Below are 14946 nucleotides of genomic sequence, written 5' to 3'. Positions count from 1 at the left end.
GCAGCATCCAAATGTATATAGGTGTGTTTGGGTTGTTTTACATTAAAAAAATCGAATTAATATATAATAGAGTTGTTTGTGGTGGTGGTGATTAGACGAGATCGGCGGTGACGTCACAATCGTGTTGCATTGTGGTATATGGAACTGCCTGAAGTGTACATATGAAGTAGACTCGCTCCCTGGGTCAAGATCGAGGGAACGAGTGTCTGTCCATATAAATTTTCCTCGTCCACTTCACGAAGTGGAACGCACTTCAAAATGGCAGCAGGGATTTCCCCGAGGGGAAGTGCTTAGGGAAGTTTGCAAGTGCGTGTCTAAAAGTGGACTGAAACGCAGCAATAGTCTCATCCAAACTCAGCCGCTTTTGCTTTCCTTGGCCGAACTCGGCGGGCTTCAGAGCCTGACGATGAAGGTCCGCACCCAACGATTTCTCTATTTCTGAAGTTTAATGGCCAGAAAATAGCCCACGAAAGGAGCCAAGCTGGGTTAGCGTGGCAGAGGGGTCTAAGGCGCTGGATTTAGGCTCCAGTTTCTTTGGGGGCGTGGGTTCGAATCCCACACTGCCAGCAGAGGTTTTAATGAGGGACAGACTCCTAAGGTGTGCTCTGAAAAGGCGCAAAATCAGCTGGGAAATATGCACCCTCTTGAATCAGGGACAACATAACTTGCAATTATTATAATGACAGTTCAAAAATGAATTTAAATAAAAAAATAATGTATAGCACACAGGGGTGCCCAATCCTGCTCCTGCCGATCGACTGTCCTGCACAGTTCATCTCCAACCCTAATCAAACACACCTGCCTATGATTTCAAGTGATCCTTAGGACCTTAATTGGTTGCTTCAGGTGTGTTTGATAGGGTTGGAGATGAACTGTGCAGGACAGTCGATCGGCAGGAGCAGGATTGGGCAACCCTGCTCTATAATAATGGAGTTTGCAAATTTGACTCATTGAGAGTTTTTGGTGAACTGTCAGCTACCTCTTGATTTTGAGTTTAACTGCGACACATCTGGCTGCCATTTTGGAGTATGGCCCAAAGGCTATGATTAGGTATTTCGGTTCTGTTTGATTAGCAAATGGCCCACGGAGGTACACTCACAAGGTAGTGGGGCCGAGCGGTCTAAGGCGCTGGATTAAGGCTCCAGTCCCTTCGGGGGTGTGGGTTCAAATCCCACCACTGCCAAGTCTGCATTTTAGAAGGCACTTGTGGCTGCTGTGCCTAAGCGAAACAACTGGAGAAGTGACACTGCTTGCTTCCAGTCTCATCCAAACTCAGCCGCTCTTGTTTTTCTTGGCCGAACTCGGCGGGCTTCAGAGCCTGACGATGAAGGTCTGCACCCAACGATTTCTCTATCTCTGAAGTTTAATTGCCAGAAAATAGCCCACGAAAAGAGCCAAGCTGGGGTAGCGTGGCCAAGGGGTCTAATGCGCTGGATTTAGGCTCCAGTCTCTTGGGGGCGTGGGTTCGAATCCCACCGCTGCCAGCAGAGGTTTTAATGAGGGACAGACTCCTAAAGTGTGCTCTGAAAAGGCGCAAAATCAGCTGGGAAATATGCACCCTCTTGAATCAGGGACAACATAACTTGCAATTATTATAATGACAGTTCAAAAATGAATTTGAATATAAAAATAATGTATAGCACACAGGGGTGCCCAATCCTGCTCCTGCCGATCGACTGTCCTGCACAGTTCATCTCCAACCCTAATCAAACACACCTGCCTATGATTTCAAGTGATCTTTAGGACCTTAATTGGTTGCTTCAGGTGTGTTTGATTAGGGTTGGAGATGAACTGTGCAGGACAGTCGATAGGCAGGAGCAGGATTGGGCAACCCTGCTCTATAATAATGGAGTTTGCAAATTTGACTCATTGAGAGTTTTTGGTGAACTGGCAGCTACCTCTTGATTTTGAGTTTAACTGCGACACATCTGGCTGCCATTTTGGAGTATGGCCCAAAGGCTTTGATTAGGTAATTCAGGTGTGTTTGATTAGAGATGGAATTGCAATCTGCAGGGAGGGGGGCCTACAGGAGTATAACTGCGTCCCCCCTCTACTTGGTAGGCCTTTCCACCTGTCGAGGAGCTCCTTCAAGGCACAAAGAATTTCAACTGATTTAAATATGGAGACGTGAGAAGAAAAAAGAAAAAAGAAAAAATTGGTGAAAATGGTCCACGGCGGTATTCTCACAAGGTAGCGTGGCCGAGCGGTCTAAGGTGTTGGATTAATGCTGGGGAACAATAGTCCAACAAAGGTGGAGAAGAAGGGAAGAAAAGGAGGGAGGAAAAAAAAGAAGGGGAAGAAGAGAAAGAAAAAACGAAGTAAAGAAAGGCTGAAATTTGATGTCCAAAGAGATGCCTTCATTAGCATAGGTCTTATGATACATTTTCCGTTTTTTTCGTGTGTGAAAATGCATTTATATGAAATATTGTGTTATATGAAAGTAAAAGTAAATAAGCAAATTATTTTTGAATGCATACTGTTCCAGTGTTAATAAAATATACGTATATAATTTGTTTGTTGTGTTTCTTTGATATTCTTTCATAAAAATATATAATTGCCAATGGAACAGTGTTATTATTTAGTAGTTGTTGTATTATTACTGATCTGATTAAGTATGTTTTTAGGTTACATTCAAACAAGACACTTGCAAATCTGTTATTTGTAATGAACAAAGATGCAACCTATTAAATAGTAACTAATATGCTGGAAATGTCAAACACAAGAATAACAAAATGTATACATTTTTTATACAAAAGTTATATTGTTGCAGTGTTCTGATGAACTAGTGTTATATGAAAGTCAAAGTCAAAAAGAAATCACTAGAAATCATGTCAACAGAACAGTAATGAATATTAAAATTTTAAATACTGGTAACATGTTTTAAAAATAAATAAATAAAATGAAAAGTTAAATAGGTTTTCAAAAACAAGAAATAAAATGTTAAAATGTTAAATAATGTTATTAAAAAAATTTAATAATATTCAACACAAGTATTAACTATTTAAACAACTGTTCACACTATATACATGATGCTATACAGGAAAATATATACATCATTTGGAAATGGTTCCCCGCATTTCCTCTAACCACACCTCTTTTGCAAACAGTCTCAGTCTGTGGGCAGTACACCCTGCCCCTGTACTGTTGCACTTGTTTTAAATTGCCCACATTTTTTGCAAGTGTTGGCCTCTACGGTTCTCCTGTAGGGTCTCTTGGGCATGGCGTCTGGATTGGCAGCTGGTGAAGCGGGTAAGCGGGTGCCCTGTACAGCTGTTGGCTGTAACAGTGGGTGTACCATTTGCATCCCCTGGACCATTGGGATGCCCTGGATCATGTGCACTCCCTGAAACATTGGCACACCCTGGAACATTGGCACACCCTGAAACATTGGCACACCCTGGAAACCTGGTGCTGATGGTATAAGTATATTTGGTACCATCTGCATTGATGCTCCAGGTGCTGATGGTGTCAGCAATGTCTGACTCTGCGCTGGTGCCTTGGGTCTGAGAGGGGGTCGCCCAACAGAAGTCTGCCTCTGCTTTGCCTGACCAGCTGTGCTCTCTGGTAGCTTGTACTGGTGCTGCTCCCCTGGTTGTTCTTGCTCAGTCCGTAGACTTTTGGCTACCTGGAGAGGCTCATGAGCTTCAGGGAGGGGCTGAGGCAACTGAATGCCCTGAAGCAGCACAGACAGCTCTTGCTTTTTCTGTCTTTTGTTGTACCACTGAATCAGGGTGTTCTGGTTAACCTCCACCAGCTGCATGGATGTTCCTCCCATCACCAAGCTGTTGCCCAGTACAAGCTGCCTTATCCTGCGATAGTCTTGCAGGATCAGAGACCATCTTAACAGAGCTCCCTTGCCTTTTCTTTAAGGGCTTGGGTGGATAGTACAAAGTCTGATGAAGATGGTCTCCACCAGATGGCAACAGTCAGGCCACTGAGCAGGTGCGCTGCTTGCACCCAGCACACATCTGGTGGTGCTCTCTACACCAGGGTGAGTGGGCTTCTTCGGGACCTTGAAGCGTCCACTCAGCAGTCTCTTTCGGCATCGACTGTCATACACCACCCGTTCCTTGTCCTTGTCATCCAGGTTCTGCCAAAGAGCAATTATGGTGTTGGCTTCCTGGTTGGTAAGGCTGAGGGCTGTGTGGGCCCGGAGATCCAACAGATATTCTGCCAGCTGATCCACATGTTGATAACCCGGGACATTTTGATAGTCAACAGCCTATTAAAAAACACAAACATGCAATACAATTATTGCATCACATCTGTCTAATGCATAATTCCATAACTGATTGTGTTATTTTCCTGTTTATCACCGTAAGCACTGTATAGTACAAAGCAGAGAGCGCCATTCTTGACATTTTCTCAACATGTTCTTTACAAAGCACCAAATAAATAAAGATGACTTGACTTGATGTGTATTTGCAGCTTACAAATGAATTTAGGCTGTACTTTTAAATGTAAAATATGTGGAAAGTCTGGATTTAAAGCACTGGATGTTAATTCATCATAATTATTCTAGTTAATTTGAAAGACATACAAAGGAGTAGTATTTAGGGGACCAGAGAAGGGGATGTGGAGCCCAGTACAGGTGTGGTACTGCTGGTGACCAGGGTGGAAGAACCCAGTGTCAGTGTGGAAGAGGGTGGTGACAGAACAGCCTCCGGATCTGCTATTGTGCGATCCTCGCTGATGTCACAGAAGCCCTCATCTTCATCTTGCTCCTCCACACTGAGATCCTTATTGAGCTCTGCCGTCTGCTCAGAGTCTGGATTCATGTCCTGCAGTGCCTAACCAGTCTGCTGGAACAGATACTGCACTCCAATGAGCTCACCTGAAATAAAAACAATAAACAAACAGAAATTAAATAGAATGTTGTGTATCATATATGATACATTAGGCTTTTGTAGTAGCTCATATAGTGTGAGAATGTAGAGCTCATCGTCAAGGAGAAAAAACCCACAACAGTTTTATTCAGAGGCCCAACACGTTTAATTATGGGAGCAAAACATGAAATGAAATGCAATACAATGATGATTGAGAGAAAAGTCTGATGATCATTTTGATATTTACATGTAACATGATTTTCTAATCAAGTGAACCCAAGCTGTTTCAGTCTAGCAACTAGTCATTACATATTACTAACAATATAAAAGTTATTCTTACAATTACTTTATAAAAATCAGTAAAAGGTTTCACAGTGAAAAGAAACGTGAAGCACAAGCTGAAGGTGGACACTTTTAAAATTATACTAAAAGACTATAATCAATCAGGCAACAGAGGGCATGTTACCTGAAAAGTTTTGATCATGTTGATCATTTAGAGGCCTTTAGAAACTTGCACATCAATTATGATACAATCGACTCTATAGGGTTAAATCTGACATTTAGACGGAGGTTACACAGAAATTGCAAGTTGATAAAATAAAAAATATATAAAATAATTCTCACCGGTGTAACATGCAGGGGCACAAAACGTGGGGACCACTTTCATGCCAAACAGCTTTTCATAATTGCCGTTTAAACAGTGAACAAGTTCTCCTGTGTAGCTAATGGCTCCGATGACAGGGAAGCAGCCTCCCGGTCCTGGTTCCACCGGTGTAGACCCTTCAGCAGATAAATCTGAAAATTTAGACTGTTTGCACTGGTCCCTTTAAATAGACACAACAGTGTTTAGGGGGTGTTAAAGAAACACACAAAAACACTTAATGCTCTTTCTTTACACATGCACAGTGTGTGTGACAAAGACAATACATGGGATGAAACGGTTCAGGTATAAATGAAAGGACTCGAGAGAAGTGGAGCCTCTGGCACATCTGTAGGTCTTCAGAAGCACGCCTCCCTTGTTTAGGCTCCCTGTCTCTGTATAGAGCACAACACCAGGGGGGTCTTGAATGCATTTCACATGCTTCTTCTGGACATTCCAGATGTGCTCCATCCTTTCTCGGTCCAGCAGAGGAACACCTAGGGAGTGTTTACCCTTGCTGCTCAGGAGCTCTGTAAGCAGCCGCTCAAGGAGAAGGATGGTAGTCTCCTCTCTGCAGGTCCTCCTCCGGCAATGGAGTGCCAGCTCATCCCTGGTAAGATACTTGTTGACATCTTCATCTGTCAGCGCAGGCCAACCCTGGGATATCAACAGCTCTCTCTTTGCTTTGCGAAGCATAGAAACATCAGCCGCATCCCACTCAAAAATGCACGCTGACAGCCGTGACATGAAGATAGGATACAGCTGATGGGCATCAGTTGTACACCCCATGGCAATCCTGTGCATATAATGCCAGATGTAGAAGCGAATCATGAGATCAGGCCAACCTCTGAATCTGGTTTTCAGCTTGGTCTCACCCACATCAGTGCAGCAGCCACAGTCCACGTACAAAACAGCAGGTGGATCCACACTAGTCTGCTGGTACCTTTTCACCAGACCATCGACCATCATGTCCAGTCCTGCTCCTTCCTGTGCTGTCAGCACACTCATGAGCACCTGACCAAACTCATTGCCAACAGAGGTAAGCCACAGTACCGTTCCCCTTGCCGTCCCAGCCAGCGTCTTAGTGATCTGCAGTAGATGACAGGAAGCATGCAATGTAATGAAACATCATACCATGTAGAATATAATACTCATGCTCTGATAATGATATAACAGTAAACACCATAAATTAACAAAAATCCCCTGCTAACCTTTTTAGTGGAATCCATCTTCAAGACTGAACCATACGTGGATGTTATCCTTGCATGGATTTCATCCAGCCTTGTCAGGTATCTTGGCTATACACGGTGAGCAGCCACTTGCAGCTTGGCACCACTGTAGGCTCTGGGGGTTCCTGGAATTGTATTTGCAACACCCCGGGTCGTTTGAGGAAGTCCCCGCATTGGGTGGTGTACTGGGCCATACGCTGGAGCCACTCCTCGCTGTGGTTCTCACGCAGCTGTTTGATGACCCGCGTGGGACTGTTGCCTAGGCCACGCTCACGCAGGAGCCGAATGACTCTCATATCACAGGCATACCTTAGGAAAAGCAAAATCCACACATTCATATATTTTACATCTTTGATTTGTAAAGTATTTGCAAACATATGTGATGATGAGCTATCAACTGGATGTGGAATTAAAGTGTACTTACTTCCGCGTGAGGATGACCCGAAATTCAGAGCGATGGCCCAGATCCAGCTGTTGCAGGACAGTCTGACTCCAGGACACATGCGAGGCTTTACACTTGGTACAGATGAGGGTTTCTGTGACCATGTTGTACATCCTATCGATGTCCAGAACCTGCCGTGCCCTTTTGTGCAGACCGCCTCCTGTCAGCTGATGCTGCCCGCAGGCAGAATTGGGACAGAGAGCCTTGATCTTCCACAGCTTGTACGGCATCCACAGCAACAGAGCATGACAAAAAAATCTGTCTGGAGATGGAGCCTGGTTGTAAATAAGTGCTGGCTGTGGTGGGTAATACCAGAGCTGTAGGTTGTCTCGAAGCTCTGGTTTTCCCTTGGGCCCCATTTTAAAAAGCCTGCTGGCAATCCACCTGTGATCCTCTGGCGGCAAGGTCTCCGACCACAAGCGATGCAGTCGAACTGCAGATGGAACTTGCAATGACGCCCCGGAAGGAGCAGTCTGTGAAGGTGCAGTCTGTGAAGGAAAAAGAAAAAAACATATAGTCTAGCAGGTCATTTATTTAATTAGCGCTTTATCTATCCAAGACTACCCTCACATAAAATAGAAAATATTGGATGTCAAATACGTACTTAAGGTAATAGAATATAATTGGTACATTTTTTCCAAATGTTTTCAGAATTGTGTCAGCTGCTAGCGCTATTTTGTGCAACTCTAGTGAGTTGTGACAGTTAATATGCAAAATCAATTATTTTAGACCAATAGAATTTGAAATTGCTTACCGAGACAATACCGCAAGACTGGTCCCATCTGCAGTGGTTCTGGGGACAGAGGCTGGAACTCCAGGATCTTGTGTCTGTAAAATCATGCAGTGAAATATAATAGATTTTGTATATATAACAAGAGAAACAGTCAAACATACCTGTCCAATAATTATAACTCATCCTGAATGGAATTATACAATGCTGTTCAAAAGTCTGGGGTCAGTAAGTTTATTTTATGTTTTTGAAAGAAGATTAAAATACAGTCAAAAAACAGTTATACTGGGAAATAATATTGCTGCTTATTTTAATGTATTCATTAATGTGTCATTGCTGAAAAAAGTCTCAATTTACTGACCACACCAACTTTTGAACAGTACTGTATATAAAATATATTTAATTCAAAGAGTATATAGTACTGTTACTACTTCATTATGGTAAGATTTCCTGGAATACAAGATATGTGTGCACAGGAAAGTGGACAGGAGTGGAATGTGTATTCATGGAATGCAATGTTGATTAAGCCAGTACTTACAGAGACAGTGGTGCTTGGTGTAGGGGCACTGGACAATGCTGCGCTCGGTTGGTCATCAACCTGAGATGGTCTCCTAGCCACACTGAGATTTGGCTTTGCGGCAGAAATGTGGGACCCACCAAATCTTGGGTTGGTAAACTAAAATAGGGCAAAACCATTTCAACTAAATGACAAAATAAGCTGTAACAGCACAGTGGCAAAAAATAAAATTACATTTTTGTTAAATGAGAAAATATCTGTTGTTTCAATATGTCATATAACTAAATGAACTGCTTTCTTGCTGTACATGTTTCGTTAATTTATTTCATGTATTACCACCCTCTGCTACTTTAGATTACTATAGATTGAAGTAAGCACAGTTAGAATAGAAAAATGAGTGGGAAGGCATTGGTAGAATGTGAGTATTATTGTAATTCAACAGGTACCTTTTGAAAAAAATGACATTGATTCAAAACTAGTTTGCACATAGCTTGTAAGATAAAGTGTTTATTAACAGTAATTAAGGTTATACTTGAAAGTAGATGCATGATGACTGAATTAATAATACATGTATTAATAAAAATGTTGTTACCATTGACAAACTTGGTATTATCCTAGATGTCACAGATGCAGTAGGCCGTGGCTGGGGCAATTTCAATTATTTTAGACCAATAAAATTTGAAATTTCTTACCGAGACAACATGCAATGAAATATGATATATGTTGCATATAATATGATATATGTTGTCCAATAATTTTAACTAATCCTAGATAGGCATACGATACTGTTTAAAGGTCTATGTTCAGTAAGATTCTTTTTGTTTTTGAAATATGATTAAAATACAGTCAAAAACAGTAACAGTGGGAAAAAATATTACAATTTAGGATCGCCCCTTATTTGAATCTGTTTTCAAATGTATTTACAGTTTTTTTCAATCGCTAACAAGCGCTTACCCATACTTCAGATACTTTTTCTAAACTCTTAACACAGACTCACACCTACAAAACACAACTGGCCAAATGGATAATTTTCTTCTCAAAAACACATTTTGGTGTAACTCTTCATTTCAAAATAGAACACATCTTTCTCTGCACACACTAACTTTACCAAAACACTGGAAACCTTACTTGGTTTCAAAATACTGGCTATTGTTGACATTACAAAAACTTTATAGACTTTTGTGTTTCAGTTTTACAGGTATTTGCATGCAAAACATGCAATCCACCGTTTTTACACTAAATTTCTTGGTTAGGAACTGTATGTCCACATGTACAGTAATGTTCACATTCAAAAGCATTCCTGTAAAAGCTAATCAGTTTTTTTCCCTTTACTGTTTACCAGCCTCTCTTAGTGAAAGACCATGGTTGATTACATGGTCAATGACTGTGGCACGAATTTCATCACTGACTACTGTTCTTGCAGCCCTTGTTGTTCTTGCCACCACCACGCATTCTTACACCTCTACCTTGCCCTCTCCTTGGCCCTGTTCCTGTCACTGCACCTCTCACTGCACCACTCTCACTGCATCTCTCACTGCACATCTCTCACTGCACCTCTCACTGCATCTCTCTCACTGCACCTCTCACTGCACCTCTCACTGCACATCTCTCACTGCATCTCTCACTGCATCTCTCACTGCACCTCTCACTGCACCTCTCACTGCATCTCTCACTGCACCTCTCACTGCATCTCTCACTGCATCTCTCACTGCACCTCTCACTGCACCTCTCACTGCATCTCTCACTGCATCTCTCACTGCACCTCTCACTGCATCTCTCAGTGCATCTCTCACTGCATCTCTCAGTGCATCTCTCACTGCATCTCTCACTGCACCTCTCACTGCATCTCTCACTGCACCTCTCACTGCATCTCTCAGTGCATCTCTCACTGCATCTCTCACTGCACATCTCTCACTGCATCTCTCACAGCACCCCTCACTGCATCTCTCAGTGCATCTCTAACTGCATCTCTCACTGCATCTCTCACCAATCTCTCACTGCATCTCTCACTGTATCTCTCACTGCACCTCTCTCACTGCATCTCTCACTGCATCTCTCACTGCACCTCTCACTGCATCTCTCAGTGCATCTCTCACTGCAACTCTCACTGCACATCTCTCACTGCATCTCTCACAGCACCCCTCACTGCATCTCTCAGTGCATCTCTAACTACATCTCTCACTGCATCTCTCACCAATCTCTCACTGCATCTCTCACTGCATCTCTCACTGCACCTCTCTCACTGCATCTCTCACTGCACCTCTCACTGCACATCTCTCACTGCACCTCTCACTGCATCTCTCACTGCATCTCTCACTGCACCTCTCACTGCACCTCTCTCATTGCATCTCTCACTGCATCTCTCACCAATCTCTCACTGCATCTCTCACTGCACCTCTCTCACTGCATCTCTCACCAATCTCTCACTGCATCTCTCACTGCACCTCTCTCACTGCATCTCTCAGTGCATCTCTCAGTGCACCTCTCTCACTGCACCTCTCTCACTGCATCTCTCACTGCGTCTCTCACTGCACCTCTCTCACTGCACCTCTCTCACTGCACCTCTCACTGCACCTCTCACTACATCTCACACTGCATCTCTCACTGCATCTCTCACTGGGCCTGCTCTTCTCCCTGGGCCCCTTGCTCTTACTCTTCCTCGTCCAGACCAAAAAACATCACTCTCAATGTCCTCTTTTACTGTATAAGTGTCAATGTAATAGAAAAAAATAACCCCTGCCACTGAGTCTAAGCCAGACTGGAATCAGCTATGGTTGGCCCAATTTACCCAACATAAATCAGCTGTGTGTCAATTATTCAATTATTTGTTTATTATCAGCTGATATATATTGTTTTTGAACTGATATCATTGCAGAAGCAGAGGTTTTTATACTGTATCTAAGGTTTGGAATATTGTTTTTGCTATTGTGGGATGGTGCGTGTTAACATTTGTAAATACTATAAAAAAGCCCCACCAACTTTTGAACAGTAGTGTATATACAATCTATTTCATTCAAACATTATTTAGTACTGTATAGTATTCCTCTTAATTCATTATGATAAGATTTCCTGCATACAAAATACGTTTCTAAAAAGTGCCAAGATGTGGAATGTGTCTTAGAATCCAATATGGATTATGCCAGTACTTACAGAGACAGTGGTGCTTGGTGTAGGGGCACTGGACACTGCTGCGCTGGGTTGGTCAACAACCTGAGATGGTCTCCTCGCCACACTGAGATTTGGCTTTGCAGCAGAAATGTGGGACCCACCAAATCTTGGCTTGGTAAACTAAAAAAGGGCAAAACAATTTCAATCAAAAGACTAATTGAATTGTAACAGCACATTGGCAAAAGGCACATTGGGAAGGTATTGCTAGAATGTGAGTATATAGTAATGCAACAAGTAACTTTTAAAAATGACTTAAAATCAAAACTAGTTTGCACATAGTTTGTAAGAGAAAGCATTTATTAACAGTAATGAAGGTTACACTTGAAATGGCTACAAAGCAGATTCATGATAACTTAATTAATAATACGTGTATAATTTATTGTGCATAAGTGGAATGTTACCTGAGAAATACAGAATGAAAGTTGTAGCTTCAATAGCCAGTTGAAAAAGATCAAGAGAGATGCCTTGAAGGACGTGAGTGTCCTTTAACCCATAATGGCAAAGCCCAATTAGAGAGGAAGAGGAGAATACAAGAGCAGAGCCCAGAGAAGAAAGTGAGATCACATAGGTTACATTGTTCTTTCACCATTTAACTTGCTCTAAAACCCACCTGAGACAGTGAAACTGACCAATAAGCAGACTACAGCCGCCCCTGTTCAAGGTGTCACAGCTGGCAGGTAGATGTAAAAACATACCAGCCATTTCCACTGAACTTAAACCTTTATACTAAACGTATATTAAAATTGCAATTATTTAAAAAAAAAATTATTACCTTTGACAAACTTGGTATTATTTGAAAAGTAAGCTGGGGTGGGAGCTGATGCTGACTCTGCGCCATGACCTCCTGTTCTGGTCCAGTAGCGGCAGACTGTTGTTCATCAACCCTTGGTGCTTGTCCACTAGAGGTTGTGTCCTGCTTAAGACAACCACAAAGATACATAGGCTACAATAATTGTTGAACGAGAAGAATTTGTTCAGTAAATTATAAAAAAAATAAAAAAAAATACAAGTTACATCTTTACATTGTTACCTTTTGAGTGTGAAAACCACACACGCACTTTGGGACCGCTCCGAGCAAGGTTGTCTGGCCGCGAGACTGCATCGGACATCTTTCAATCTGTAAATATTATCACACATATAATATAGAATACATGGATTTCTAACTTATCAGGATGAATGGCAAATTATTTTATTGTAATTTTCCAGGAAGTGTGCCATTTATTTGTATTCATGTTCTTTGAAGGGGAGATACAAACTGTAAAATTAGAGATAAAGAGTGAGTAAAGTTTGTATCCTCCTTTAAAAGAACAAGAGAGGAACATGTCACACCTTCAAAACATCGGTTCACTCAACATCCCCACCCCCACTGCCTAAAATCTCTGAATCTCCCAGTGCAAAAAAAAATGTTTTGTTTACATAAATAAACATAAATCTCAAATACCTGCAACATTATCTACATACATATCTATAAATAATGATGACATTGAATTAAATGATTAGTATTAGAATTATTACATCATGCAAAGGTGACAAAAGCACACTCACCCTTTGATACACGTCATGCCACTTTTTCTGTCGAGGAGCTGGCCTGTTACCCTCATTTGATGGCCAAACTCCTGTGCTGGCAAACTTTTTTAGCCTTGCAATCCAGTCAGTATCTGACATGGCTTTATGGGATTTTTTGCCAGACATTTTTTTGTTGGGGGGCTAACGGTTAGGTTATATCGTTTTGAACAAAGCTACTATCAATAATTAGTATTTCTTTAAAAAAAAGCACACACGATATTTACAATTATAATAAATACAATTATATACAAATATAAAATGACATTGTCCGAAAATACTGTTAAAGTTACCGAAAAATAAGTTTTGCAGTCCTCCGTAAAATGATGCTGCCTCACCTCCGTGACTGTGATACTCGACGTCTGAACTTTTTGACCTCTGACACGCCCCTCAGGATATGTCATTACTTTGTACACCTTCGGCTCATTTCGGCTCATTCCTCGGTCCATTTTGACGGACTATCCTTTGGCAGCTGGCGTTCAGGCTCCAGTCTCTTCGGGGGTGTGGGTTCGAATCCCACAGCTGCCAGCAGAGGTTTTAATGAGGGACAGACTCCTAAAGTGTTCTCTGAAAAGGCGCAAAATCAGCTGGAAAATATGCACCCTCTTGAATCAGGGACAACAATAACTTGCAATTATTATAATGACACTTCAAAAATGAATTTAAATATATTAATAATGTATAGCACACAGGGATGCCCAATCCTGCTCCTGCCGATCGACTGTCCTGCATAGTTCATCTCCAATCCATATCAAACACACCTGCCTTAAAACATTTTTCAGTGTAGCTGGTTATTTTCAAATGCAATAGAGCATTAACCCTTTAGCACCACTCACCGGACATTTAATTTCTGAATGATTTGTTCAACCACTTACGTAATAAAGCATAGCTAAATTTATGTTCATCTTTTTGGGATAAAACTGATTGTGCTTTTAGCACCACTTTCCGGATATTTCACTTTGAAATCATCACGAATTGTGCAAAAAAACAACATAATAACAATTTTGCAGAAATGCTACACAGGCAGGTTTTCAAAAAATACACTAGTGAAAAGTGTAATATTTTCGAGATTTACCAAAAAAGCCCATACAAATCTTTGAAAGGTCACAATTAATTCAAGCCCATGTAAGAATATGTCAATCAACTATACCACTTTATGATTAGCATGTTTTACTGACAATCTCGTGGAAATCTCCCCTTCATTCTTACAGAAATTATTGAATGTATTAAAAGCACAAAAGAGACTATATAACTATAACTATAACAATGTCTCTTTCTTTGACTTGTGTCTCTGCATCTCTCTAGCTCTTTAAAGATGGACTGTCTGGTTAGCCGTTTCACTGAAATCAGAGATGCCTATGTCAGTGCTCGACATGGCCTCTGAAAATCTCCAGAAAGCACACACCAGGGGGATTTACAAAGCAGGAACTCCACTTCAGGAGGTATTAAGCTGTCCCGCATAAAGAAGTTAATGGTGGGACAGCTAGTGCCATAACGTTAGCCTCCATTGAGCTCAAAAGACAACATAAAATAAGCGGTAGATTAGCTCTTACCCACACACAGACAGTCCGTACCAGTTACCATACATGCCCTCTGTGCTTAACTAAACACTTAGAGCCCAAGATAAATAGAGAGCATACCAAGTTGAGATGTTGTAGTGGCCAGACTTTGAGTTTTAAGGTCATTTTAAGAGGCTGAATCTCATCCTGTCCTTTTTTTTTTAAAGTCACTTCTAACACACAAACATACACACATACGCACGCACACACACACACACACTAAGACACACACACACCTGTTTATTAAGCAACGCATATTATCATTGTCTTAA

At 41.6% G+C, this 14946-nt stretch overlaps 2 non-coding genes across 2 annotated transcripts; both read left to right on the top strand.

Moving 5' to 3' along the window:
- Positions 1 to 1101: 1101 nt before the first annotated feature.
- On the top strand, positions 1102 to 1183 carry trnal-aag (transfer RNA leucine (anticodon AAG)). The gene has a single exon. It is a non-coding gene; the product is annotated as a tRNA-Leu (tRNA).
- A 220-nt stretch (positions 1184 to 1403) lies between these two features.
- trnal-uag (transfer RNA leucine (anticodon UAG)) lies at positions 1404 to 1484 on the top strand. Its single transcript has one exon. It is a non-coding gene; the product is annotated as a tRNA-Leu (tRNA).
- The last annotated feature ends 13462 nt before the right edge of the window (positions 1485 to 14946 follow it).

Source organism: Siphateles boraxobius, unplaced genomic scaffold (assembly GCF_051911475.1).
Source record: "Siphateles boraxobius isolate OS27281-9 unplaced genomic scaffold, OSU_SipBor_1 12, whole genome shotgun sequence".
In the NCBI taxonomy this organism is placed as follows: Eukaryota; Metazoa; Chordata; class Actinopteri; order Cypriniformes; family Leuciscidae; genus Siphateles; species Siphateles boraxobius.
Note: the sequence above shows the minus strand (reverse complement) of the source record. Positions and strands in the feature narration are given on the sequence as shown.